This window comes from Carcharodon carcharias, chromosome 12, assembly GCF_017639515.1.
Source record: "Carcharodon carcharias isolate sCarCar2 chromosome 12, sCarCar2.pri, whole genome shotgun sequence".
Lineage (NCBI taxonomy): Eukaryota > Metazoa > Chordata > Chondrichthyes > Lamniformes > Lamnidae > Carcharodon > Carcharodon carcharias.
In genome coordinates, this window is record NC_054478.1 from 36,020,442 (window position 1) to 36,046,007 (window position 25,566).

At 42.1% G+C, this 25,566-nt stretch overlaps 1 protein-coding gene across 4 annotated transcripts in view; it reads right to left on the reverse strand.

The window, feature by feature from the left end:
- Window positions 1-17,962, reverse strand: part of lypd6b (LY6/PLAUR domain containing 6B) — a 187,709-nt gene extending 169,747 nt beyond the window's left edge. For 3 of the 4 annotated variants that reach the window (XM_041200054.1, XM_041200056.1, XM_041200055.1), the window contains exon 1: window positions 17,135-17,467. The gene's annotated coding sequence lies outside the window, so the exon portion shown is untranslated. Of the gene's footprint in view, window positions 1-17,134; window positions 17,468-17,932 lie in introns of those variants that run through there. The other variant, XM_041200059.1, reaches the window with a different exon arrangement.
- Window positions 17,963-25,566: the final 7,604 nt, after the last annotated feature.

Sequence of the window (25,566 nt, forward strand, 5' to 3'; positions counted from 1 at the left end):
CACAGGAGGCAAAAGCAGGCAAAATGAAAGAAATCAATTAAACAAAAGACATGGATGATGCACTGAGAATTTGAGAGCACTAAAGGGGAATAGGTAAATATACTGAGAACATGGAAAATTGGTAAAATGGGCCAGGGTCCACAGACAGTCTAGTGGAAGAAAAGATATGTCGACGCCATGGGATCACCCATCAGTACTATGTTGCCCCAATTCTAGCACCAACTCATTTTCTTCCCGCATTACCAGAAACACAGGCACACAACCATCCCACATTGTCAGCATCCACTGCCAGAGAGGAAATAGGAAATGTGGTTAAGGTTTGAAGTTGGTAAAATCTATAATTATAAGGGCAGAGGACTTTGAAGTAACTGGTAGAAACATGTGGTGTTGTTCCTCAAACTTGGGGTGAGCTTTATTGGAACAGTGTAGGGGGCCAAAGACAACGACAGACAGAGAAGGATGGAAAATTGGTATGGTAAGCAGCGAGAATTCAGGGTTGCACTTGTGACCAGATGTAGCTTTTCTGCAGAGCAACCTGACTGTGGTCTCTCTGAAGTAGGGGAAGCCACACTGTCATCAGTGTACTACGTTGCAAGAAATACAAATAAATAGCTCTTCCTTCCAGAAGTTTTTGAGACTTTGGACATTGGTGGGTGACATGGTGAATGGGCAGACGTTGCATGTCCTTCAGTTGAATGTGAACCATCTGGGGAAGGAAAACAATTGGTGATGGTGATAGAGAGGTGAAACAACTGTTGTGCTCATTGCAAAAGTCATGAAATCCTAGCACCAGTTTATATTTGTATTGTTAGTTGAAATACAACTGGAGAGTCAGCTTCTGTGTCTCTATCCGAGAATTTTTTTTAAAAAATTGTTCTTGGGTATCATTAGCCAAGTTGGCATGCATCGCCTATTCTTCGTTCCCCTCGGGAAGGTGGCAGTGTGCCTTCTTCTTGAACTGCTACAGCTCTTGTGGTATTTGTTACAGTGTCTTGGTACACCCGCTGTGCCTGAAAGGCTTGCTCGGTCACTTCAGAGAGTAGTTAAGAGTCAACTTTGAGTCACATCGTACTAAGGGTAGGAAGTTTTATTCCTCAAGACATCAGGGAACCGGATGGAATTTTAGAACAGCCCAACAGCTCTTTATTGACAGATTTTTTTCCTTTAAAATGAATTCAAATTCTCAAACTTACATTGTGGGAAACAATCAACACCAAGGAATCATGATTCACATCAATGTATCCACAGAAATACCCACACTGTCTATTGTGAGTTTGAAAAGTAATCAAACTTAAATTTAAATTACCCTGAAAGTTAAACATTACGAAAGGTCATGATACTATGGAATATATTTTATTTGATGCCCTCAATTTTACATGGAGATCACAATCAAAGCTCTTTTAACAGCACTGGGCAAACATAACACAGCTGTGCTGGGCAACAATGAGGCAGTAATGTTAATAGGGTTGTAAAGCTGCAGGTTTACAAATAGGCTTCAAATGAATTTACCCACAGCTATCTTCATAACCAGCTCGAGTCTGAATACAGAAATAACAGGGCTCCCAACCCTAAATTAATGTCAGGTCAGAAACTAGAAGTGAAACATAATTCTCAACTTGGGAAGGTATTAGGCACAATACTATTGTTTCATTCGGTGAAGAGAGTGTGCTCTTACTGATAAAGAGATATCAGTTCCAAAGGGAACAGGCATCATTCCTCCCACACGTCAGGTTAGATATAACCTGTAGCATGATTGTAGCAAATAACCTGTAGCAATGTAAAATGTCTTCCCAATTGGTCTCAAAAATGTACCCTTAGCCCCAACAGAAAAGCATCAGTGTAAATATTTTCATTCCTCACGCCAGCTGCCTTCGTGATTTCCTCGATATTCGCCTGTCAAATCTGAATCAAATCATAATTTCCTGCTGTACGCCCAGGGCCACCAGAACCTAGTTTGCCTGAAATTACTCCCTGTATAGCCAGATAGAGAAACAACTTTCAGCCCATCAATTTGGATTCAACTTTGGTTCCCATAGGTCAAAAAATAATGCTGTGTGCCATTAGGTTAGTCTGTCACTGACACACTGTGCTATTCTTAACTCATACATGTAAATATGTACACGACGAAATGGTAAAACATTCACAAATCACATTCGGATTCCCTTTAGCCAGTGGCTTGGCTATTTTATATAGTAGAGCCCTTGTTCCCACACTAGAAAAAGAAGGTTCAATTCCCAAGGCTAATCAGAAATACCTGGAAAAACTCAGCAGGTCTGGCAGCATCTTCGGAGAAGAACAAAGTTGACGTTTCGAGTCCTTCAGGGTCCCTTCAGGGTCATGAGGACTCGAAACGTCAACTTTGTTCTTCTCCGCCGATGCTGCCAGACTTGCTGAGTTTTTCCAGGTATTTCTGTTTTTGTTTTGGATTTCCAGCAACCTCAGTTTTTTTTTGTTTTTTTTTTCCCCAAGGCTAATCAGTTGGATCTATTCAGCTAGAATTTGCTTGTGTTGGCAGAGTCCAAATAGAACAAACTGCATGTGGTTTGTTTATGTGTGATGCAGGGAGAGTGGGGGGGAGAGGGTGAGAAATTGATCAAAGGGTTAATTAAAAAGAAGAAAAGAAAGAACCTATCCTCATTTAACACTAACGTATTGTCATCATAGACAGATGCGTTCCGTAAGCCAGGATATTAGCCCGGTGATCTCCTACTTCAAATCAGTCTCAAGTTGAATTAATTTTACTTTTACGATTAGCTGAGTTTTTTTATCTTCCATTTCCAAAGGTAAAATAAAATTTGTATCCCTGGAGTCATTGGTATTGTAATTAAATCCATATGATTGCTACTAATGCAGTACTAAATTATGGCATTTTGGATCATATCCTGCCTCATGTCCTACATAATTAAAATGAACAATTTCCAAATATCACTTCATTAAAATGCAAATTATTACAGATAGATCAATTACATCCAGACTGTACGAAAGCAGTGTTAGTAAATCAATGAAGGGAGAAGTATGTATGTAGGAGGGATGCTTGAGCTTGAAGCTTCCATGGATAATTAAACATCAGTAACACATTGCGGATCCAGCTCCGTCCAGTGAATCCTATGGTTTTCCATAGCTCCATCAGTTGCTGGTCCCCACCAGATCTTTCCTAGAGATTAAGAAAGGTCCTAACCAAATGAGCAAATGTCACACTGTGACTATATACCAACTACAAATGTGCATTGTAGTCAGGGTCACAATGAATCTCCAACAAGTGCACTGATCCATTCTTATTCTGATCTTCCCTGAATTATCCGTCACCAGGTGTAGGTCTGCTTAAGGCATCGCTCTCTCAGCGATCTACTACAGCTCTCTCTGACCAACAGTTGGCTCCACCTCTATGCTAAAAGGAGAGATTTTGTTCCCTTTCAGAATCTCTGATTAAGGTCAATTGTCAAGTTAAGAAAAAGACACCCCAGTGAGCTCAAAGATCATTTTCATTAAACAGTAAATAATGTAAGATATTTTTCACTTCACCGAGATGACATGATAATTAATGGACAAGGCCTAAAGCTATGTTTTGAACAAAGCTGCAATTTTCTCCCAAGATAGGATTTTAGTTGAAGGATTGTATCTATTTTCTGATATTCCAAACATATTCCTATTTTCTGATATTCCTGTTGACGGCTTTTAACTCTCTTTCTAACTTCACATCCCCTCATCCTAGAAAGTACATTTTTGTCCATAAATTTATTCTCATACAATGATTTCCAACTAAGAGTCTCATTATGCCTCTTACTTGCACTTCTATTGTTACTCAATTCTCCAAACAACCAGCATTGATGACTGGCTCAGGTGTGATGACAACCTGCCCAGTTTTTGAGCAGAGTGTCCGGAATTTTCTAAAATGCAAACCAAACATCAAAAGTTTTAAGAACAGAAGAAACTATTCTTTCTAATTTGTTCTCGATTAGTTATAACACAGAGGCATTAGAATGCTCAACAAGTAGTCAAGTCATGGCTCCAGTCTTTGAGTTGCCCTATTATGCCCCTTCTGACAAAGATTAATAGCATTAAGTTAATGTTAAGCATTACTTTCTTCAGCCAAACTGGCTTATAAATCATCTACTATTCCTGAAAGAGTGCAAATGCCAGCAGGAAACAGCATTGGCTATCCAAAGATGTTAGGTTCACATCTGTAAGAGCCCAAGTGTCAGCTTGGCTCATTTGGTGACACTCTCATCATTCCTTACCAAGGCCAGGAGTTGCACATGGGGCTGAGTTTTACCTGATGCCATATTCCCTGTCCCCTGACTGAAAAGTCAGTCATCAGCCCACCCACCCGAAACTCAGCAGCCCTGCAGGGATATACACTGAAAGTAGCCTTAACTGTTTCAGAGTTGGACTTCTACTTCCATCTGGGAGGAAGTCCCGCCCTAGAGAACTGCCAGCCAGTCTGATTGGCCAGCAGCTCTGTAGTTCCAACAATGTCAGAATTGGGCGGTGGTCACTGCTGGGATGACAAGCCCAAGGAAGAAGACTGCTGGAGCTGACCAAGGGGTTGGGGGAATGGGGTGATTGAGGGGGGGGGGGGGGGCCCACAGTGGATTCCCTCCAAAAGGCGTTAGCCCCCCAATTTCCTGCCCAACAGCAGCCCTCAGAGTGCCGGGCTATCTGCCTTGCCTCCATCTTCCCTTGCCACATGTAAAATAGCAGCAGGGACGGAATGAGGCCCTTAATTGGCCCCTTAAGGTCCTGAACAGGCCTAAGGGTGGATGGGCTTCCTGACGCCTTCTCCCACTCACTGTAATATGGTAGACAGGTTGGCATTGGGTAGAAAGGCAGTGGAAAGGCCACCCACTTTAACTTATGAGCCCTCTTGCCTTCAAATATGCTGGCTGGGAGCTGTAAAATCCAGTCTACAGTACCGAGGTACTGCCAAAGATACTGTCTTTGAGAAGGGATATTAAATCGAGAGCCTGTCTGCTTATTCAAGTGGGTTGCTATTTGTTGTGAGTTGTGGCGTTATTTGTCAATCAAGACACTGTTTCCAGAGGAACAGAGTTCTCCTGATGTTCTGGCCAAGAGTGTAAAGAATATTGACTGACTTACACAGTTCATTTGCTGTTTATTGGATCTTGCTGTGCACAGATTGGCTATCATCCTTATAACAATATCGACAACACTTCAAACGTAATGACCTCAGGATATGATAAACAGAACGTCCTTTCTTTCTTCTAATCACTTAACAGTTGTGAGGCATGTTGTCATCAAGGCATCGATGTATTAATACTAGTGCCAATTACAGCAAGTCTTTCACTTTTCTCTCAATGAAAAATAAAACATGTAATTGTGCTTGCAAGCAAGACTTATTTGTCAGATGACAGGAACTCTGAATGTAGTGATTACAGGTCAAATGCTGATAGAATAGAGAAAAAATAACTCTGTGTAAATGGCCTGGATACTTAGAGGTTCAGTGATCAAGTGAGTAGCAGTTGAGGTTCTTTTTTTCAGAAACAACTTGTTAAATGGCTAACCATTAACCAGTGGCTAAGCTTCATTGCTTGAACAAATATATGCTGTAATAGAATTGACAAGAAGCAGTTAATGGTAAAACCTGGAGACTCAATTATTGTTTAAACAAGGGTTAACTATAATGGAAGCTTGCTGAATGGGGTTGGATTTAGAGTAACATGCATTTATATGGTGCTTTCAGCATTTCTTTTAATTCCAAGGTGTATCCCACTTAGAAATAGATAATAAATTGGAAACAGTCATAGCGCTAGAGATTAGACAGAGCTGGGAGACCAGCTTTGGTTCAATACAAAGTGTAGATAGGCATGTCAGGAGCAGCTGGGCTTACCTTAGAATGAAATTACAAACTAGTGAAACTACTACACATGACTAACCACATGCTGAACACCAAAAGCAACAGGTAAAAAAGCTAAAAAGGTGCCACAAGCAATAGATTAGAATGAATGTCTATTACTAGCCCATTCACATCCAGTCAAGCATGGTAAATGGACAGTCCTGTAAGTAGCTGGCGGAGACAGCACCATGAACATTACCATAATCATCGTGGAGCCCAGCATGAGTGCAAAAAACAAGGATGAAGCATTTGCCAAGTGGATGATCCTACTAGACATCTTCACCATCATAGATGGCAATGTCCAGCCAATTTGATATTAAGGAATATGACACCAAGAAGAGGTTGATTGCACTGATCGCAAAAAAGGCTATAAGCCCTGATAGTGTTTCAGCCATAGTTATATCAAATCAACAGCATAGAAATAAGCCATTCAGCCCAACTAGTCTACGCCAGTATTTATGCTGCACATGAGCCTCCTCCCACCCCTTTACATCTAACCCTGTCAGCATACCCTTGTACCCTTTTCTCCCTCATGTGCTTACCTAGATTCCTCTTAACTGCATTGATGTCATTTATTTTAACTCCTCCTTATGGTGGTACATTCCATACTTCTAATCATTCCTGAATTTCCTACGAAATTTATTATTTCCTATCTGATATTTATGGCACCTAATTTTTGAATGGGGACCTGTTAGCTACTGTGTGGATCAGATTAACACCCCATTCTGGTTGAGGTAAATTCAGGGCTTGCCTCTTCACCCTACCTGTAGTAGGGATCAGAGCACTTTGCCACAGTTTGTTGAATAATCACCGAGGACTTGCCGTCAGGCAGGGAATTAAAGAAGAAATCTTTAAATCCTCTACAAGTGTAAATGTTTTGTCTACGTCCACCAAATCAAGCCTCTTCATCATTTTAAAATCCTCTTATCAGGTCATCTCTCAGCTTCTCTTTCTTAGAGAAAAGAGGCCCAGCCTGTTCAGTCTTTCCTGATAAATATAACCCCCCAGTTCTGGTAATCCTTGTAAATCTTACATGCAATTTCCTCCAATGCCTCTATAGCCTTTTTATAATTTGGAGACTAGAACTGTATGCAATATTTCAAGTATGGTCTACAAGTTTAACATGATTTTCCTGCTTTTTAATTCTAATTCTCTAGAAATAAAGCCCAGTGCTTAGTTTGTTTTGTTTTAAAATGATCCTATTAACCTATGTCACTACTTTTAGTCATTTGTGTATCTGTACCGCAAGAACCCTTTGCTCCTCTACTTCATTTACTCTTATTATCCCAGCAGTTTGTGGCCTCTTTATTCATCCTACCAGAATGCACCACCTCACTCTTATCTATATTGAAATGAATTTGCCAATTACCTATCTGCAAGTTTGTTAATGTCTTCCTGTATTTTGTCAACCTTCCTTTGTATTAGCTATACACTCAATATGGTGTAATCTGCAAATCTTGAAGTTGTACTTCTGATTCCAAGTCACTAACATAAATTGTGAGGAGCAGTGATCCCAGTACTGATCCCTGTACTGATCCCTGTAGAAGATCACTTCCCACATTTGCCTTTCTGAATGGCTGCTCTTAACCCACTATTTTCTGTTTTCAGTTTTGTAACCAGCTTGCTATCCATTCTTCGACTCCCACAGCTACCTCGACTATAGCTCCTCACACCCTGCTTCCTGTAAGGACTCCATCCCATTCTCTCAGTTCCTTCTCCTCTGTCGCATCTGTTCTGATGATGCTACCTTCAAAAATAGTTCCTCTGACATGTCCTCCTTCTTCCTTAACTGAGGTTTTCCACCCACGGTGTTTGACAGGGCCCTCAACCGTGTCTGGCCCATCTCCCGTGCATCCGCCCTCACACCTTCTCCTCCCTCCCAGAAACATGATAGGGCCCCCCTTGTCCTCACTTATCACCCCACCTGCCTCTGCATTCAAAGGATCAAGGATCATTCTCCTCCATTTCCGTCAACTCCAGCTTGATGTCACCACCAAACACATCTTCCCTTCACCACCACCGCCCCCCGCGGCATTCCGTAGGGATCATTCCCTCCAGGACACCCTGGTCCATTCCTCCATCACCCCCTACTCCTCAACCCCCTCCTATGGCACCACCCCATGCCCACGCAAAAGATGCAACACCTGCCCCTTCACTTCCTCTTTCCGCACGTCTAAGGGCCCAAACACTCCTTTCAAGTGAACCAGTATTTCACTTGTATTTCCCCCAACTTAGTCTACTGCATTCGTTGCTCCCAATGCGGTCTCCTCTACATTGGAGAGACCAAACGCAGACTGGGGGACCACTTTGCAGAACACCTGCAGTCTGTCTGCAAGAAAGACCCAAACCTCCCTGTCTCGCTTGCCATTTTAACACTCCACCCTGCTCTCTTGCCCACATGTCTGTCCTTGGCTTGCTGCGTTATTCCAGTAAAGCCCAACGCAAACTGGAGGAACAGCACCTCAACTTCTGGCTAGGCACTTTACAGCCTTCCGGACTGAATATTGAGTTCCACAACTTTAGATCTTGAACTCCCCCCTCCATCCCCACCCCCTTTCCGTTTTATCCCCCTCCCTTTTGTTTTTTCCAATAATTTATATAGATTTTTCTTTTCCCACCTATTTCCATTATTTTAAATCTATACCTTTTATGCCCTTTTAGTCTTATTCCACCCCACCCCCACTAGAGCTGTACCTTGTGTGTCCTGCCATCCATTCTTAATTAGCACATTCTTTTAGATAATATCACCACCTTCAACACATCTTTGTTCTTTTGTCTGTGACATCTTTTGATTATCTGCTCCTATCACTGCTTGCTTGTCCCTACAACCACATCACCACCCCCCCCCACCGCGCACCCGCACCCCCCCGCCACCTCAAACCAGCTTATATTTCACCCCTCTCCTCTTTTTACTTAGTTCTGTTGAAGGGTCATGAGGACTCGAAACATCAACTTTGTTCTTCCCGCCGATGCTGCCAGACCTGCTGAGTTTTTCCAGCTAATTCTGTTTTTGTTTTTGCTATCCATTCTGTTGCTTGTCCCCTGACACTGCATGTCCTGACCTTGATCATGAGTGTACCGTGCGGTTTCTTATCAAAGGCCTTTTGGCTTTTCGTGAGCAGATCCGAAATAATCATGTTGTTTACAAGTGGTACATCAATTCCAATGTGAATTTAAAATGAATTCTGCCACTAGATTCAACACTGAAGAACAGCTAACCTGCCTGCTAGGAATTTGCAAGCTGGGTGCTTCCGGGTTGTGATGCTCCATTATTGAACAAAAGGCCAGCGTTCATTCCTCTCCCAAAAACCTTCAACTAGATGCATCCCCTTAACCTCTCTTCCCTCAACATATGGCAGTATCTTCAGCAGCCACTTCTGCCAAGCTGCAAACACAGATCATTACCAAGACTATCCTTGGAACTTGCCTTGATTTTTTTCTGGGAACCATGGACAGGATTTCCCCCTCATCGGGAGGGAGCAGCGGGCAGGCCCAGGAACAGCCGCGAGACTGGCTGCCAACCGCGATCGGGCTCCGACCGCAGTTTCATGCTGGCTGGCCAATTGACGGCCAACCAGACAGTGTGAAACGCGCGCCAAGAGCCTCAGCGCTGCTGGGGTGGGGGTGAGAGGAGCGCGAACACTGAATTGTGCGCATACGCGAGGGAGCTCGCACTGAAAGCTTCCTCAAGGCACAAAGCTGCCACAGGGAGCTGAAGAATTTTAAATACAAAAATAAACTTTTTACAAATGATATAAACATGTCCCCACATGTGACTCAGTCACATGAAGAGGAACATGTAAAAAAGGCATTAAAATTTTTTTAGTGTTTTTTTTCAGTAACCATTGTGGATAAGGTTTGGTTAAAAATGCAAAGGCTAACTGGCCTATTCATCACCCGCCAACCAAACAGTTCAGTCAGCAGCGAAAAATGCAACTTAATTAATTGCTTAGGAACCTTAATAGGCCTCTTAATTGTCAGCTGACACGCTGCCTCCTCTCACACACGTCGGCCGACCGAAAGATCGCGAGAGCGCACAATGACATCGGGATGCTTGGCCAACTTTATCGCGAGAGCGCACGATGATATCGGGATGCTTGGCCAACGTTATCGCGTGAGCGCACGATGACATCGGGATGCTTGGCCAACGTTATCGCGCACTCTTTCACTCCCGTTCGGGTCGAGCGCGCGCGCCCGCACACTGGACAAAAAACTCTGCCCCATATGTTTGATCATCTGCACATCAACTGTAGTGAATTAAGACCTCAAAAGATGCTTGTGTGGTGGCTTCAGACATTCAACAGGCGACAGGAATGTGTTACAGGAGGTAACTGAAGAAGTGGGCAAAGACAGGTTTGGAGCTGGTTGCTGAAGGTGGAAAGATGTAGATGGAGGGATTTAGAAAGAGACTTCCAGAATGAGGAGGTATGCTAACTGAAGGCTCTGTCAATGATGGTGCTGTGCACTATAAGAACACAGAATGTGGCTGGAGGCATAGAGCTGGATGTTATTAAAAGGACGGTGGAAAGGATGGCCATATATTGTTGGAGATCCGTGCACCAGAGCTAACCACTTTCCTAAGCAAGCTGTTGTACTGTAGCTATGACATTGGCATCTACCCAACAATGTGGAATATTGCCCAAGTAGGTCCTATTCACAAAAACAGGATAAATCTAACCTGGCCAATTACGCCCACCACATGAGCCTTCTTGGAATCATTATCAAAGTGATGCATGGAGTCATTAATAGTGTCATTAAGTAACACATAATTGCCAGTAACCTGCTCACCAGCACTCAATTCATGTTCAATCAGAATCTCTCAGCTCTAGAATCATTAGAAAATTTGATCCAGACACATAAGCAAGAGCTGAATTCTAGAGAGGTGAGAGTGGCTACCCTTAACATCAGGGCAGCAAGGAGCCCAAGCCATATTAAGGTAAATGGTGTTAAAGGGAAATGTGTCTTGTGACTGGAATCACACCAGACACAAAAAGTACAGGAGATGGTTGAGAGAGAGAGACCAATGACCACAGCCCTTAGACCTTGCTCTGGGAGTTCCTTGAGGAGGAATTCTTGGCCCAACCATCTTCAGTTACTTCATTATTGATCGACCCATCAAGGGAGGAAGGCAAGTGGTGAGGATGACACAAGGAGTCTACAGAGGGATATAGACGGGTTAAGTGAGAGGGCAAAAACTTGGCAGATAGAATATAATGTGGGAAAATGTGAGGTTACGCACTTTGACAGGAAGAATAGAGGAGCTGAATATTATGTAAATGGAGAAAGACTGCAGAAGGCTGCAGCACGGAGGGATTTGGCACGGAGGGATTTGGCACGGAGGGATTTGGAAGTCCTTGCGCATGAATCAAAAAAACTAACATAAGTTCAGCAGGTAATAGCGAAGGTAAATAGAATATTGGCCCTTTTTTCAAAGGGAATGGAGTATAAAAATAGGGAAGTCTTGCTAAAACTATACAAGGCACTAGTTAGCCCACACCTAGAATACTGTGAAGAATTTTGGTCCCCTTATCTAAGGAAAGATATACTGGCATTGGGGGCAGTCCAGAGAAGCTTCACTAGGTTGATCCCGGGTATGGAGGGATTTTCTTATGAGGAGAGGTTGGGCCTGTACTCATTGGAGTTTAGAAAAATGAGAGGTGACCTTATTGAACATATAAGATTCTTATGGGGCTTGACAGGGCAGATGCTGAAACATTGTTTCCCCTTGTGGGAGAGTCTAGGACCAAAGGGCATAATCTCAGAGTAAGGGGGCGCCCATTTAAAACAGAGATGAGGAGGAATTTCTTCTCTCAGAGGGTAGTCAATTTGTGGAATTCTTTACCACAGAGGGTTGTAGAGGCTGGGTCGTTAAGTATATTCAAAACTGAGATAGACAGATTTTTAATCAGTAAGGGAATCAAGGGTTATGTGGAAAAGGCAGGAAAGTGGAATTGAGGATTATCAGATCAGCTATGATCTCATTAAATGGCGGAGCAGATTCGATGGGCTGAATGACCTACTTCTGCTCCTACGTCTTATGGTCTTATTGTGTTGTATTGTTATAATGATATAAAGGCACCACTCAATCATAAGGGTTTGTGTAAACATATTGTGGGCTCATTTATTTAAACTAGGCACATGAAAATATATATACATGGGAGGAATGCTTGAAGACATCAGCAGCAGAGCTGTTTGCGCTGTGTTCTGCTCACAGGCCAAAGTGAAACTGAGATTGGATCACATGACACACTTCCCTTCTAGTGCTGGCAAGGCTTATTACAACAGGTAGTTCGCTGACAACTACCCCACTAATGCAGCAGTCCATGCCTGCCAATAGTGAGATCTGAACAACATTCAGGCTTGGGCTTATACATGCCAGGTAACGATTATCTTGAACAAGAGAAAACCCAGGCATTTCCTCCCATCTTCAGTGGCACCAAATAACATCAAGCCAACAGCAATCAAGATGTTCAGGTCACCATTAACCAGAGGATTAATTGGATAAGCCATGTCAACACCGCAGCCACAACATCAGGACAGGAACGGCATACTCACTTCCTGATCCCTCAAAGCCGGTCCACTATAAAAAGGCTCATGTGATGGGATACTTACCCAGATGGGGTATTCCCAGAACCACTCAGCCCTAGTCCTTATCACATTGACCTGGACAGCTGAAACATTCTAGAAACTCAGCAATATCCAGAGCAGTTCACTTGACTGTCACAGGAGTCAATATTCCCATCTCCCATTACTAAGATACTGAGGCTGCAGGATGTACAATTTAAAGGCTGCACCACACCAAGGGTACTTTGAGAACTTCTCCCGCCACTAAAACTTTATCATGATGATGAAGTTGAAGAGCAGAAATGGTGTGGGAACACTATTGCCTCCAACTTTTTCTCCATGCACAGTGTCCAAATCCTTAGAGTAATTCTGTTCCTTCATCATCACTGGGTATTTTTCCTGAAATTCTGTACCTATCACTATTGTGAGAAGATCATCAGCACAAGGATTGCAGTGGTTCAAGAGAAGACCCGCTACCACCTTTTCAGGAAAACTAGGAATGGCAATAAATGCAGCCTTGCCAACATCGAAATTTCAGAAGAACATATAAGACAGTGAGCTGGATTGGAAAGAAGGGCTTTGAAAAGTTTCTTAAAGAGAGAAGTGGAGAGACAAAGAATGGGGCCAAGGTAGATGAAGGTTCTGCCACTAATGGTGGGATGAAGTGAGATGTGATGCACAGTCAAAAGTCAAGTGAATCACCAGCCTTTTGTTCCATTCCTATTGCAGAATCAAATACTATGATTGCACTCTGCAGTGCCACCGCATGCTGAGCAGTAGCAACTGGTATCACAGGATGATGGACAAAGACCCAATCCCCTCAACTCCAAAAGGCAATCATACTGCTAAAGAAAGCTGCCAGGAAAGTCACAATCAGATACAGTGCTGTTGCTAAATTGCCCGCAAATGCATGCCAGCAAGACTGCATTTGAATTAGATCATCTATCCTGATCTCTCAGCTACAAGTGAATGCCCAGGGTAAGGTTTACCAATGGCAACTCACCAGAGATTATTTCTACTAAAAAATTACAGTAAGTTGATGTGCATATTGTCTTGGTTCCCACTTACAAGCAAATCACTCACTGCTGATGGAACTCTCATCTGTTGACTGCAGGTGACAAAGCACAGTACAAAAGATTTGTAGGACTCTCAGACTATTCTAAAATTTCTAGTATTTCTAACATATGCCCTGTGGGCAAGTGTTCAATACACATTACACACCTGAATGTCAATTTTATTGTCTGGCTTATTGCCTGAAACAAAAGTAAATGGGCACTGTTCTCAATTTATAATCTCTCTCATTTATTGAATCCTACTCTTCAGATTCATGTTACACACCATGAAGGTACTATATCCTGGTAACAGAAATGGATAATGATGCTTCAACACTGAGATGTAATTAAGTAAGTTTGCATTCACTCAATTTTTCCAATCAAACTTTTAACAAAAGATGTTTAGTAACTGGGGTTATCACAGGAAGGCTGGAACAGTGGAATGGACAATCTTCCACTTTTGGTACCAAAGTCAACATCCCACACCCACAGGTCAAAGGAGTGCTGGCTATAAAGCATAGCACTACACCAACAATATGCCTGAACCCCATCTTGTGAAAACTACATCTGCTTACATTAGTGTGAGTTTTCCCCAATTTTGTGCACAAACTAATCCTCCTTACTGTCTCTCTCTGTGAGATTGTTAATTTGTATGAAATTTTGCATCGTTTCGTATTGCAGGGCTGCATGCTATAGGAACTGAGTTATGATTGCCTAAACCCAATCAATAAAGAAATTTTGCAAAAAGCAGAGCAAAAAGCAGTTTTTATTCATTTGTGATGGATTCAAAGAAACGCTCAGGATCCCTTTCAAATGCAGTTGATCAACATACAAAATATGTTTTAATGCTGCATTTTAAACAGCTGGCATAATAAAGTTACACTCACATAGATGCATGTGGCCCTTATTGATCAGCAGTAACTCATGGCATTTGCCCCATCTTAGTCATAAAGTCATAGATGCAAGCCCCACTCCAGCAAATGAGCACATAATCTCGGTTCACACTTCAGTGTAGCACTGAGTGCTGCAATGCCACAGCTGTAGTTTTCAGATCAGACACTAAATCACAGCCCCGGTGTTGCGAAAGATGGGTCTGGCCATGTTGCCATGGAATGACCTAAGCAGTTGGACCATGCTGTACCATCTATCCCTCGTGGAAAAATTTATACAGAAAAACATCTTTGACCAAAAGTCCAAAAGGCAATGGTCCACATGTAACATCCTCGAGGCCTTGCAGGAAAAGGGGATGGTAGCTCATGTCAGATGGTTCCCTGAACAGCCTGTCAGGGTAAATTGGCAGAATGCCTCGTCAACATAACTTTCAAACAAGCACCAAGACATAGCTTGTCTGGTAGTAAGAAAGGTCCTCCCTGTCAGATCCTTCCTACATGGTTGGAGTCTCACGCCCCCCCCCATATGTTGCCCTCAAGGCGGCTCTGGTGGGGGACGGACCATTGTTCACCTCCTTCTGGAATGTGCCTTTGAAAAGAAGATATGGAGATAGATGCAGTGATTTTTGTTGAGGTTCATCCCGAGCATCTCTGTGACGCAGCACTCTGTCCTATATGGGCTATTCGCAGACACACACACCGAGATAAGCATCAACTGCAGCTGCAGAATCATCAACTCGTTGAAAGATGCCGTTTGGTCTGCCTGAAGCTTGCTGATCTTCCAGTGCAAAGGGCTGTCCTCAATCGTGTGTTGCAGACTGGCACATTCCAAGGTCCAGGACTACGTGCTCAGGGACGCACTAGAGCTTGAGGCAGCCACCACAGAGACACAGAGTGGTACAGTCACTGTCTAAGCCCTTTCAACCATAGTACACTGAAGGGCTGGAAAATTTGTAGAACCCTTCGGGCTGTATGCACAGAATGTACATTGTAAATATCAAGAATACTGAAATTGTATTGAGGCACCTCAGAGAGGAACATGCTGTATGGAGAAAAGTTGAATTCTATTCCACTTTCTGTAATTTTTCAATTTGACCTTTTTTTTGCCCTCAGGCAAACTCCTTGGGCTATATACCTGACATGGCAAGTATACTGTAAATATGAGGAGAAATTGCAATTGTATAGAGGTACCTCAGAGAGGAACATGCTGTATGGAGACAAGTCAAATCTTGTTGCACTATCTGTAATTTTCTAGTTGAAATGTTTCATAATGCATTCATACAAATTTTATGAATAAAGTATATTTTTGAGTAAAAAAAGATCCATGACACCATTTAAAGAACAGCAAAAAGGTTCTCCCAATGTCCTGGCCAATATTTATCCCTCAACCAACACCAATAAACCTACTTATTGCTGTTTGTGGAACATTGATGTGCAAACATTGACTGTCACATTACACTTGTACTTCACTTTGCGATATCCTAAGGATATGAAACATGCTCATTATTTATTTTCCTTATTTGGCGCATGAACATATGTGTTCAATGTGCCCTAAGCATGAAGCAATACCATGCAATTCATCATTCCCTCCATGGACCAGGCACAATCTACCTTACCACAGATCCAATCCAACTCACTGATCTCCCAAAGAAAGATTCAAGGTTTATTCTCATTTCCTCATCATCCTAAATCAGAATTATCTACCCACCTTCCATTTTATATCAATCCTTCCATCAACTGGCACCTTCTCCATTATATTTTTGTAGCAACTGAGCAAACACCAGTTTCAACATTTGGTTAACTCTGATTGTTTCTTAATCTTTCTTGTGTTTTGCTCCTCGACCTTTTTACTAATCATTCATCCAACTTTTTTTTTAATTATTTGGTTGTCCCCTCAAACCTGATACAATCCAAGCATTCACCCCAGCTCTTTCATCACTAACTGAAATATAACTCTTCCAAGCTGGATCTGAAACATTAACCCCACCACCGAGCCTCTGCAGAGCTCTTCCAACGTTAGGCATCCCAAGGCATTTGAGGAGGAAGCAGCAGGAAGAATAGACACCAAACCAAAAAAAAATAAACTTTCAGAAAGTTAAGGGAAGGTCAAGTCAAAAAGGTGGTTTCTGACGAAATTGAAAGGAGGCAGGGAGAGATAGGCATCAACTCCTCCGGCACATACAGTGTACAAAGAGAGGAAAAGTCCTTCCACTCTCAACCTTGGAGTTGATTTTTCCAGTCCCGAGTTTCGAAACGGGCCAGCCGACATGAAGAAACGTTGGGGGAAGCTCAGAGCCGAAAAGCAACACAAAAATATCCGCCCAGGCCAAATCACCAAAAAAGTGACGGTGTGATCTGCTGACAGATCCGCTGTGTCTTCCCAGAGTTTTCTGCTTCTGTTCCTTATAATCCCTAAAATAGGTCGGAAAATCGGTTCAAATTCAACAAGTGCTTACACTGGGCTAAGCACTGCCCAGCGCCAGCGCCAGTGCCAGCGCCAGCGCCCTCCCCTTACCAAACAACCACCGACTCTCAGGAGTTTTAAGACGGACGCAAATATGGCAGTCTGGCTAGAATTCGTGCCGAGCGCTAAAGAACAAACATTACCACAAAAAAAGCTTTCTCCTTTACATAACAGGAAACATAAAACATATATACATATGCAGGTTAATGCAATCGGATTTAATTTCAAGCCTAAAAATATAAATTCCAATCCATCGCCTTGCCTTGTAAATACACACCGGCTGTAACGAGTCAAAGCAAACCTCACTTACCACATTGAATGGTGATTGATCGATCCATGCACTTGAACAATTGTATCACAAACGATCGTGACACCCCCCGCCCCCCTTAAAAAAAACACCTAGATTTCCCTCAAGGTTTAAAGTGGCTCTACATGCAGAGTAAGGCGAAAGCTGACGTGCTTCGCATCCCTTTGCTCCAAATGAAACAAAAGCTCCTCTAGACTTTAAAAAAAACCTAAACTGACAGGTGAGGTTGTATCTGCCCAAACCCGTTGCTGTATTTGCATATTAAGCACACATGTCCAAAAGCTGGCGCTCCAGTCACCGTTCCCGCCCTGGGGACTGCCTGCTGTCCCTTCCTTCCATAGTCAATTTAAGGTTGGTTTCTTGCACTGTGCCTTTGAGCTCTCCCTGACACTATTAGGCACCTATGGGATTTGGATGTAAACTTGTTTTGCGTGTTCATGTAGACCATTTTAATTCAGAGGTTTCAAGCTCCTTCCACTCTGCTGTAAGAAAGCAGAATTATCGTCTCCTGAACGGGTCGGACAAGTCAAAATTCAGCACGATTAGAAATGTTAGAATCGCCAATGGCTCTACAAATTGGCGGAACTCAGAGAGAACATTGAACCTCCTTAAGAAGGCAGGGGTCCTAATTACCCTGGGTATCAAATTCGAAACTGTACATTTTACAACACTGAAGTGGTTCATTCTGAACCAACCCGAAGCTGCTCAAAGCTAGCCGGGCTGTAAATCGGAAATGATCCACCTGGGGCATGTGCATTTATTGTGGATCGTTTAAGCCATCAGTTGTAAAAGAAAACATACCTTGATTCTGATCCGTGCCGACTGCAGTATCTTGTTTCGTGGAGACCCTAGTGAATGTCGTAAGACTGAGCGAAATCCCGCCCAATAGGAGGGAGCAATTCATAAAATGCGGAGAGAATTCAAGTAAGAATTTTTAAACTTGGGTTGAATAGTACTTATCAGGTCCGCAGTACAGATCCAAAAAACAGACCTGAGCAGCGCCTTCTCTCTTATTCACACACACACACACACAAACCGTTTGGGTACAGCACAGATGGAGAGAAGTGAGAAATGAATCTACTTATTAGTCAAGTCTAGAAGTATGGATGAGGATTTCAACCTCTTCGGTCCAACATTGGCACTGACCACCACTGCCATTGCCTACCAAGCCAGAGTGGTAATGTAGCTGCCCTTCCAGTGGCCAGAGTCAGGATCGAGGACATCACAACAGGCCTCCACTGTGTCCAAAATTTTTGACATGAACATAATACAAATAATAATCATTTGCATTTATATCAGACCTTTAATGTAATTAAACATCCCAAGGTGCTTCACATCAGGCCACGTTAGGTCAGATTACCAAAAGCTTGGTCAAAGAAGGAAGTTTTAAGAAGTACCTTGAAAGAGACATGGAGAAATTTAGGGAGGGAATTCCAGAAAATCGGGCAAGGGCAGCTGAAGGCACAACCACTCGTGGTTTAAAATCAGGGTTGTTGAAGAAGCCAGAAATAGATGAGAAAAGGTATCTCAGAGATTTGTGGGGCTGGCGGAGGTTACAGTGATGGGGAGCAGAGAGACAGGGCCATGGAGCAAATTAAAAACAAGGAAAAGAACTTTTAAATCGAGGGATTGCTTGACCGGGAGCCAGGATAGGTCAGCGAGCACAGAAGTGGTGGGTGAATGGGACTTAGCGTGAGGAAAGACACAGGCAGCAGAGCTTTAGATGATCTCAGGTTTACAGAGGGCAGAATGTGGGGGCCAGGCAGAAGTGCATTGGGATCATGGAGTCTAGAGGTATAGATGAGGATTTCAGCAGTAGGTGAGCTGAGACAGGGATGGGGTTGGGCAATGTTGAGGTTGAAACAGGTGGTCCTATCCCTCTGGTAGTTTTGTCATGCGATCTCCCACCTCCAAATGCACCCATTAGTAAAATGGCCTCTTTCCCCATCTACAATATTTTTATAACTAATAAACACAAGTATTCAAAGGAAATAAAAATATAACTATTTAATGCACTAATGATTTTCCTCCTGAGCTGTTGCAGCACTTTCCTGAAGATTAATTCCTGGAGACTCCAGGATAATTCTGAATGGTCGGTAACCTTAGGCCCCACTGACATCGCACACACTATTTAATTTGATATAAGATGCCTACATTTGCATACATAGTGCCTCAGAGTCTGGCTTTGTAGGACGTCATTTTGCGTTACCTGACCATGTATTCAACAGGCATGTTACATAGAAACATAGAAAATAGGAGCAGGAGTAAGTCATCCAGCCCTTCAAGCCTGTTCCGCCATTCAAGATGATCATGGCTGATCCTCTATCTCAATGCCATACTCCCGCTCTTTCTCCATACCCTTTAGAGTCCAGAAATCTATCTATTTTCTTCTGAAATATATTCAGCAATTTGGCCTCCACAGCCTTCTGTGGTGGAGAATTCCATAAGTTCAACACCCTCTGAGTGAAGAAGTTTCCCCTCATCTCAGTCCGAAATGACCTATCCCATATCCTGAGATTGTGACCCCTTGTTCCAGACCCCCCAGCGAAAGGAGACATTGGGCGGAATCGTCCCAGATTTGCACTACGGGCGGTAACGAGTGGGTAAAATGTCTGTAATGGCAGCTTTTCACACCGTATCATCCCAAACCAGCCGCATTAATTATGCATTCTCAGGTTACACACTGTTTCCATGGTGGGCGGGCTCCAATTCGCCTGCCACACCATCACGCCAAACACCATATTTAAAGTACAGCTCTGCTTCCAGCCCAGGACTGCAGCAAAGAAGACATGGTCCTGAAAGGCAAGATGACTGTGGCTCTTGAACGCCTTTTGGATGTCGTGGGGGCCCGCTGGAGGTTATTGAAAACTTCACATCTCTAGGCTCTACAATCAAAAGCAATCCGTCATTTGATGCTGAAACCAGCAAACACATCACAAAAGCTGCAGCTGTTATGTCCAAGCTGATTAAGAAAGTGTGGAGCAACAACAATCTGCCTGAGAATACCTAACTGCAAGTCTGCCAAGCCTACAGCCACAACACACTCCTCTGTGTTGGTGAGACCTGGACAACGTATGCTGCGCAGGTGAAAAGCCTAAACAGTTTCCACTTTCACTGTCTCAGATGTATCCTTGTCATAAAAACAGCAAAATGCTGGAAATATTCCGCAGGTCTGGCAGCATCTGTGGAGAGAGAAGCAGAGTTAGCTTTTTGAGCTGAATATGACTCTTCAGAGTTCTGAAGAAGAAACATATTCAGCACAAAATGTTAACCCTGTTTCCCTGTTTCTCTCTCCAAAGACCTGCTAAGTATTTCCAGCACTTTTTGTTTTTCTTTCAGGTTTCCAACATTCACAGTATTTTGCTTTTATTTTAGTTCCTCAGCGTCTCTTGGCAGGACAAGGTCACCAACTCAGAGGTTCTGGAATGTGTTAATTCCATCAGCAATACACTCATTGCAAAGCCAATGATGCCTGCGCTGGCTTGGCCAGATTCATCAGATGGATGTCGGCCGTATTCTCAAAGGCTTTCTGTATGGTCGCTGCACTATTAAGTCATAATCTCTTGGGTATGCAAACATCTGCTACAAGGAGGCCTGTAAGTGAGATATGAAGATAGCAGACATTGACACTGACAGTTGGGAGACAGTCACTGATGGCGGTGACCCCTGGAGGCCAACTGTTTAGAAGCGCATTGGAAGAGGTAAGAAGAAACATAAAGCTCAGCTGGCTGAGAAGAGGGCCCAGAGAAAACAAAGGCCAGTGAATCAGGCCCCCTTCTCAATCCACTATCTTCCACTGCAGCAAATGTGACAGAGACTGCCATTCCAGCGAGGGGCTCCTGAGCTACACTTGGTGATACTTAACACAAAGTTGACCATCATGGCGCAAACCAACATCTAAGGAAGTCTGCCACTGTATGGTTTACTGAAGTGATCAGTGGGATTCAGTACATTCTGGGCTCTAATTTGAAATTTTCAACTGAACCACGGTCTCAACAGCTTTTTGGGGCCAGAGTGTTCCAAATTTCTACTCTTTGTGTGAAGAAGTGCTTTCGTCGGCCTTGAATAGCCCAGATCCAATTTGAACCGGCCGCACAAGTTCCAGGATTGGTCAAATTACAGTCCAGTTAGTCCAGTAGTAATTACAGAAGTGGTGTACTCTGTGAAGCCTGTGTGGCAGAAGTATCACAAAGGTTGAGGCATTAGTTGGTGGCAAAAGAACTTTAAAAATTGGGAATGTGGAGGGGCACATACAATTCAGTGAAGCTGCTGCCAATACCATAGTTGATGCATCTTTTAGATCTTGATCGTTCCTTGCTGCTTTGTTTTTCAATTACACATCAAATACTTTGTGGGACTGGTCGTCTGCTGCATAGCATGAGAATCAATACTTACTAGTCTTGTTAAGTCTTGCTAACTTTGCTGACAGACAAGTCTTGTAAGTAAAGAAACATTTTTAGTTATTTTAATTAATAGTGAATGAACTAAATAGATAAGGACCTATTATTAATGGTATTTGCCTGTAGATTTAATTTTCCTTTTAAATAATAATACTTCTAGTATCATAGCTACAGAATAAATTCATAATATTAACTTGCATCAATTCCCATTGGCATATTTGTGTCCTATTAAAAGTTGATGATGCTCTTCTGGGTTTGTAAATTTTTTGGTGATTAGCAATGAAATATTTCAGGGAGAATTATGTCTCCCTAACATTGCAGTACTTTCACAATCAAAGTGTTACAATACCACACTAAACCACATTAAAGAAAAACAATTATTGAAAGCCACACCTTTACTGTATTAAATGTTTTTGGTTGTTATGGTGGAATGCACAAGGCATTTTCAAATTAAACCAACATGGATCTGTTCCAGGAAAGTATCATTTAATCACTTCTACAAACTATTGTGGTTGTCTCCTACATTACAACAGTGACTACACTTCAAAAAGGGTTTTGGAGACCTGAGATCACGAAAGGCACTATATAAATGCAAGATCTTTCTTTCTAGAGAGTATTTAAATTATCTTAGTTTAAAATTATAATTAAGAATTTGCTGTCATACTTATTGTACAGAGTTGGGTGACAATTAATATGATGTTCAAACTGTCTGTTTTAATAGTCATTTGGTAGTACAGAACTTAAGTATTGCTGAAAAAAGATACATGTCTAAGCTTTTCGTCTTGCACTAATCAGGATTCCTGCAAGAGAGTGCTTAGCACACTCTTCACATACATTATAAGTTGTTACCTTCCCCTTATACTGGTATTTTTGCAAGTGTCCTGATGAGTGCAAGACAAAAAGCTTAGACATGTCTGTCTTTTCAGCAATCCTCAAGTCTTTTTCAAATAGATTATATGAAGCTGGAAATATGTTACTTAGGGTACTGCATTCTTTTCATTTTTGCGGAATTGCAATTTTGATGAGCCTGCATGAAACTTGTGATTAATTAGCTAGTAACTGCCTTGATTAAGGTTAAGTAGATCTGAAAATTAGCCTTCAAAATAACTTTTCAAAAGTTATTCAGTGCATTTAAACTGTTGTGAAACCTAAACATGTTCTTAGACTTGTTTCATCTGTTCCAATGCAATAAAAAGACTAGCTTAAAGCAGAATACTGTAGATGCTGGAAATCTGAAATTAAGACTGGAAAATGCTAGAACATTTGTAGAGAGAAGAAGGTAGCAGTAATATTACAGCTCATTCCGTGGTGAAATGATTTTAGTGTAAAGATGTTATTTGCTTTAAGATCACTTTACCATGGAAATCAGAATAGATTCAAATAGGTAGGTGTCATCCAATTCAGGTCAAAAATCTCACTTACATTTCACATGAGGCCACTAAAGTTACTTTTGCCTCAAAATTATATATCTTCATTTTTGTGGTGGTGCACATAGCAATGAGTTAGAACACCAACGATTCATTCCCACAGAGTAGAACAGATGTAACTTCACTCAGTTCTCAATCTGAGTAATTGGGGGTTACAGTGTCACTTTTTTGCAGAAGAAAATCAAGAAGAGTCAAAACCAGGGGGTTGTGCAGAATCGTGCTGAATGGTACTTGACACCATTGGCTGCTGGCTACAGGGACTCAAAGAGAAGCCTGTGAGCACTGAACTTTGCTTGTTACCATCCAAGTTACTTTCTAAAAAAAACTTTTTATATTGCTGAGAAAATGAGAGTTATGTTCATTAATATTCTAATATCCAAAACCGGAAAAATAATACAGTTGGCCACCCTGAGCATTTCTAAATTTTAAAATTAAAATTGGTTTTGCACCACTTAGAATTATAGCGCAATCTGACTGACACTGAAGCAATGCAAGACTACCTCCTGTAGGCAGTCTCATCGTAAGGACGCATTCAGAAGTAATGCTAGTTTAGCTGCAGCCGAACTGTACATTTTGTGTCATTTTAAACCATTTCACAGAAACCTAATGTGTGAAGGATAACTGCTCTATTATTGAAGGCAGGAAGGAATGGAGATCATAGCAGCTGGAACACTGTATCGCGTCTCAACACTGTGACAACACCAAATATGTAGAGGCATATAAATATATAATTACAGTGTGATTCATGCTTGCTGCCACATGCTTGCTCATTCCCTTTTAACTAAGTTGTGGTCAAACTGCCACAGCCTGTTGTGGTTTTGATGCAAAACTGCAATATGCCATCAGGATAATTTTACAACTCAAGGTTTCTATAAACTACCAAGAAAAATTATATGCCTTAAAAAATCAATTAGAAGTTCAGCAAGGGATTAAGTGATGTATAGTTCATATTTAGAGCAGTTTATGAAGCAGAACTCTAATGAATGTAGGCTCCACTGAACTATTTTCATAAAAGACATCTTTGAAATCCAATACCTAAGAAGTTTTACCTGCAGTTTATCATTGCAGCTTAAAATCCCAAGCATCTACGGTGAGAATTGGGATACTCTGAGTACTGTCTTCGATTTTACTAGTTCAGTGAATTGTAAGTTGCATTTAATTCAGTTCCTTTCCATAACATAAAACCAAGCTACGGAAGTAAGAACATTTTTAAAAATTGCTTATTCATGTTCGCCCCGTTGTGCCTTTCAACCCTCTTGTATTCCTAAATTGTTCAATTTTAAGGGAGGTGTAGGAACAGAGAACCTTGGGGCATATGTGCACACACAACTCTTTGAAGGTGGCAAGACGAGTTGAGAAAGCTGGTAAAAAGGCATATGGAATCCTTGGCTTTATAAGTAGAAGCACACAGTACAAAAGCAAGGAAGCTGCTAAACCTTTATAAAACATTGGTTAGGCTGAGCGAGAATATTGTGGCCAATATTGTGCCAAACCTTAGCAGGATGTCAAGGCATTAGCAAAGGTGCAGAAAAGATTAACTAGAAAGGTACCAGGGAAGAAGGACTTCACTTAAATGAAGAGAAACTGAGGTTGTTCTCCTTACAGCATAAAAGGTAAAGAGGAAATTTGAATAACACGTTCAAAATCATAAAGGTCCTTGATAGATTGAATAAGGAGAAGCTGTTTCCAGTGGCAAAAAGGTCAGTGTCCAGAAGACACAGATTTAAGGTGATTGTCAATAGAACCAGAGATGGCATGAGGGACAAATTCCTTATGCAGTAAATTGTGATGATCTGGATGCACTGCCTGAAAGGCAGTAGAAACAGATTCAGTAATAACTTCCAAAACTTGCAGTGCTCTGGGAAAAGAGCAGGAGAATAGGACCAACTGGAGAAACTCTTTCAAAGAGCCAGCATAGGTATAACAAAAGCAAAAAACTGCAGCTGTTGGAAATCCAAAATAAATGATGGAAATACCAGCCGGCCTGGTACCATCTGTGGAGGGAGAAACAGAGTTAACGTTTTGAGTCCAGATGACTCTCCTTCAGAGCTTCACCCTAAATAAAGCCCTGTTATTACAGGCTCCTTCCCCTCTACAGTCCAAGTGACAGTCAATGCAGTCTAATATCATATTAATGCGAAATTTAAGTGCACTCACGCTGACTAAGAATCTGTCCTGAATAAATGGAGTGCTCACAATGCTCAGCAACCACAGTCCAGCTGGGCAGTTCTCAAATAGCAGAGGTGAAATTAGAAGCAAGTACTGTACCGATAAGAAAGAATTTTCATTTACATCTCTATAGCATCTTTCATGATCTCAGGATGTTTCTAATGTTCCTATTACCTATTAAGTACTTTTTGAAGTTGTGGGAAACATAGTAGACATTTGCACACAGCAAGGCCCCACAAACAGCAATGTGACAATTACCAGCTAGTCTGTTTAAGTGATCTAGAAAAATAAATATCGACCAGGTAGCTGGGGTGAGCTTCCATTCTGTTCGTCAAAATACTGTTATGAGATCTCTTACATCCACCTGAGAAAGCAGGTGGGCCTCAGTTTAATATCTAATCCAAAAGGTGACATCTCTGACAGTGTATCACTCCCTCAG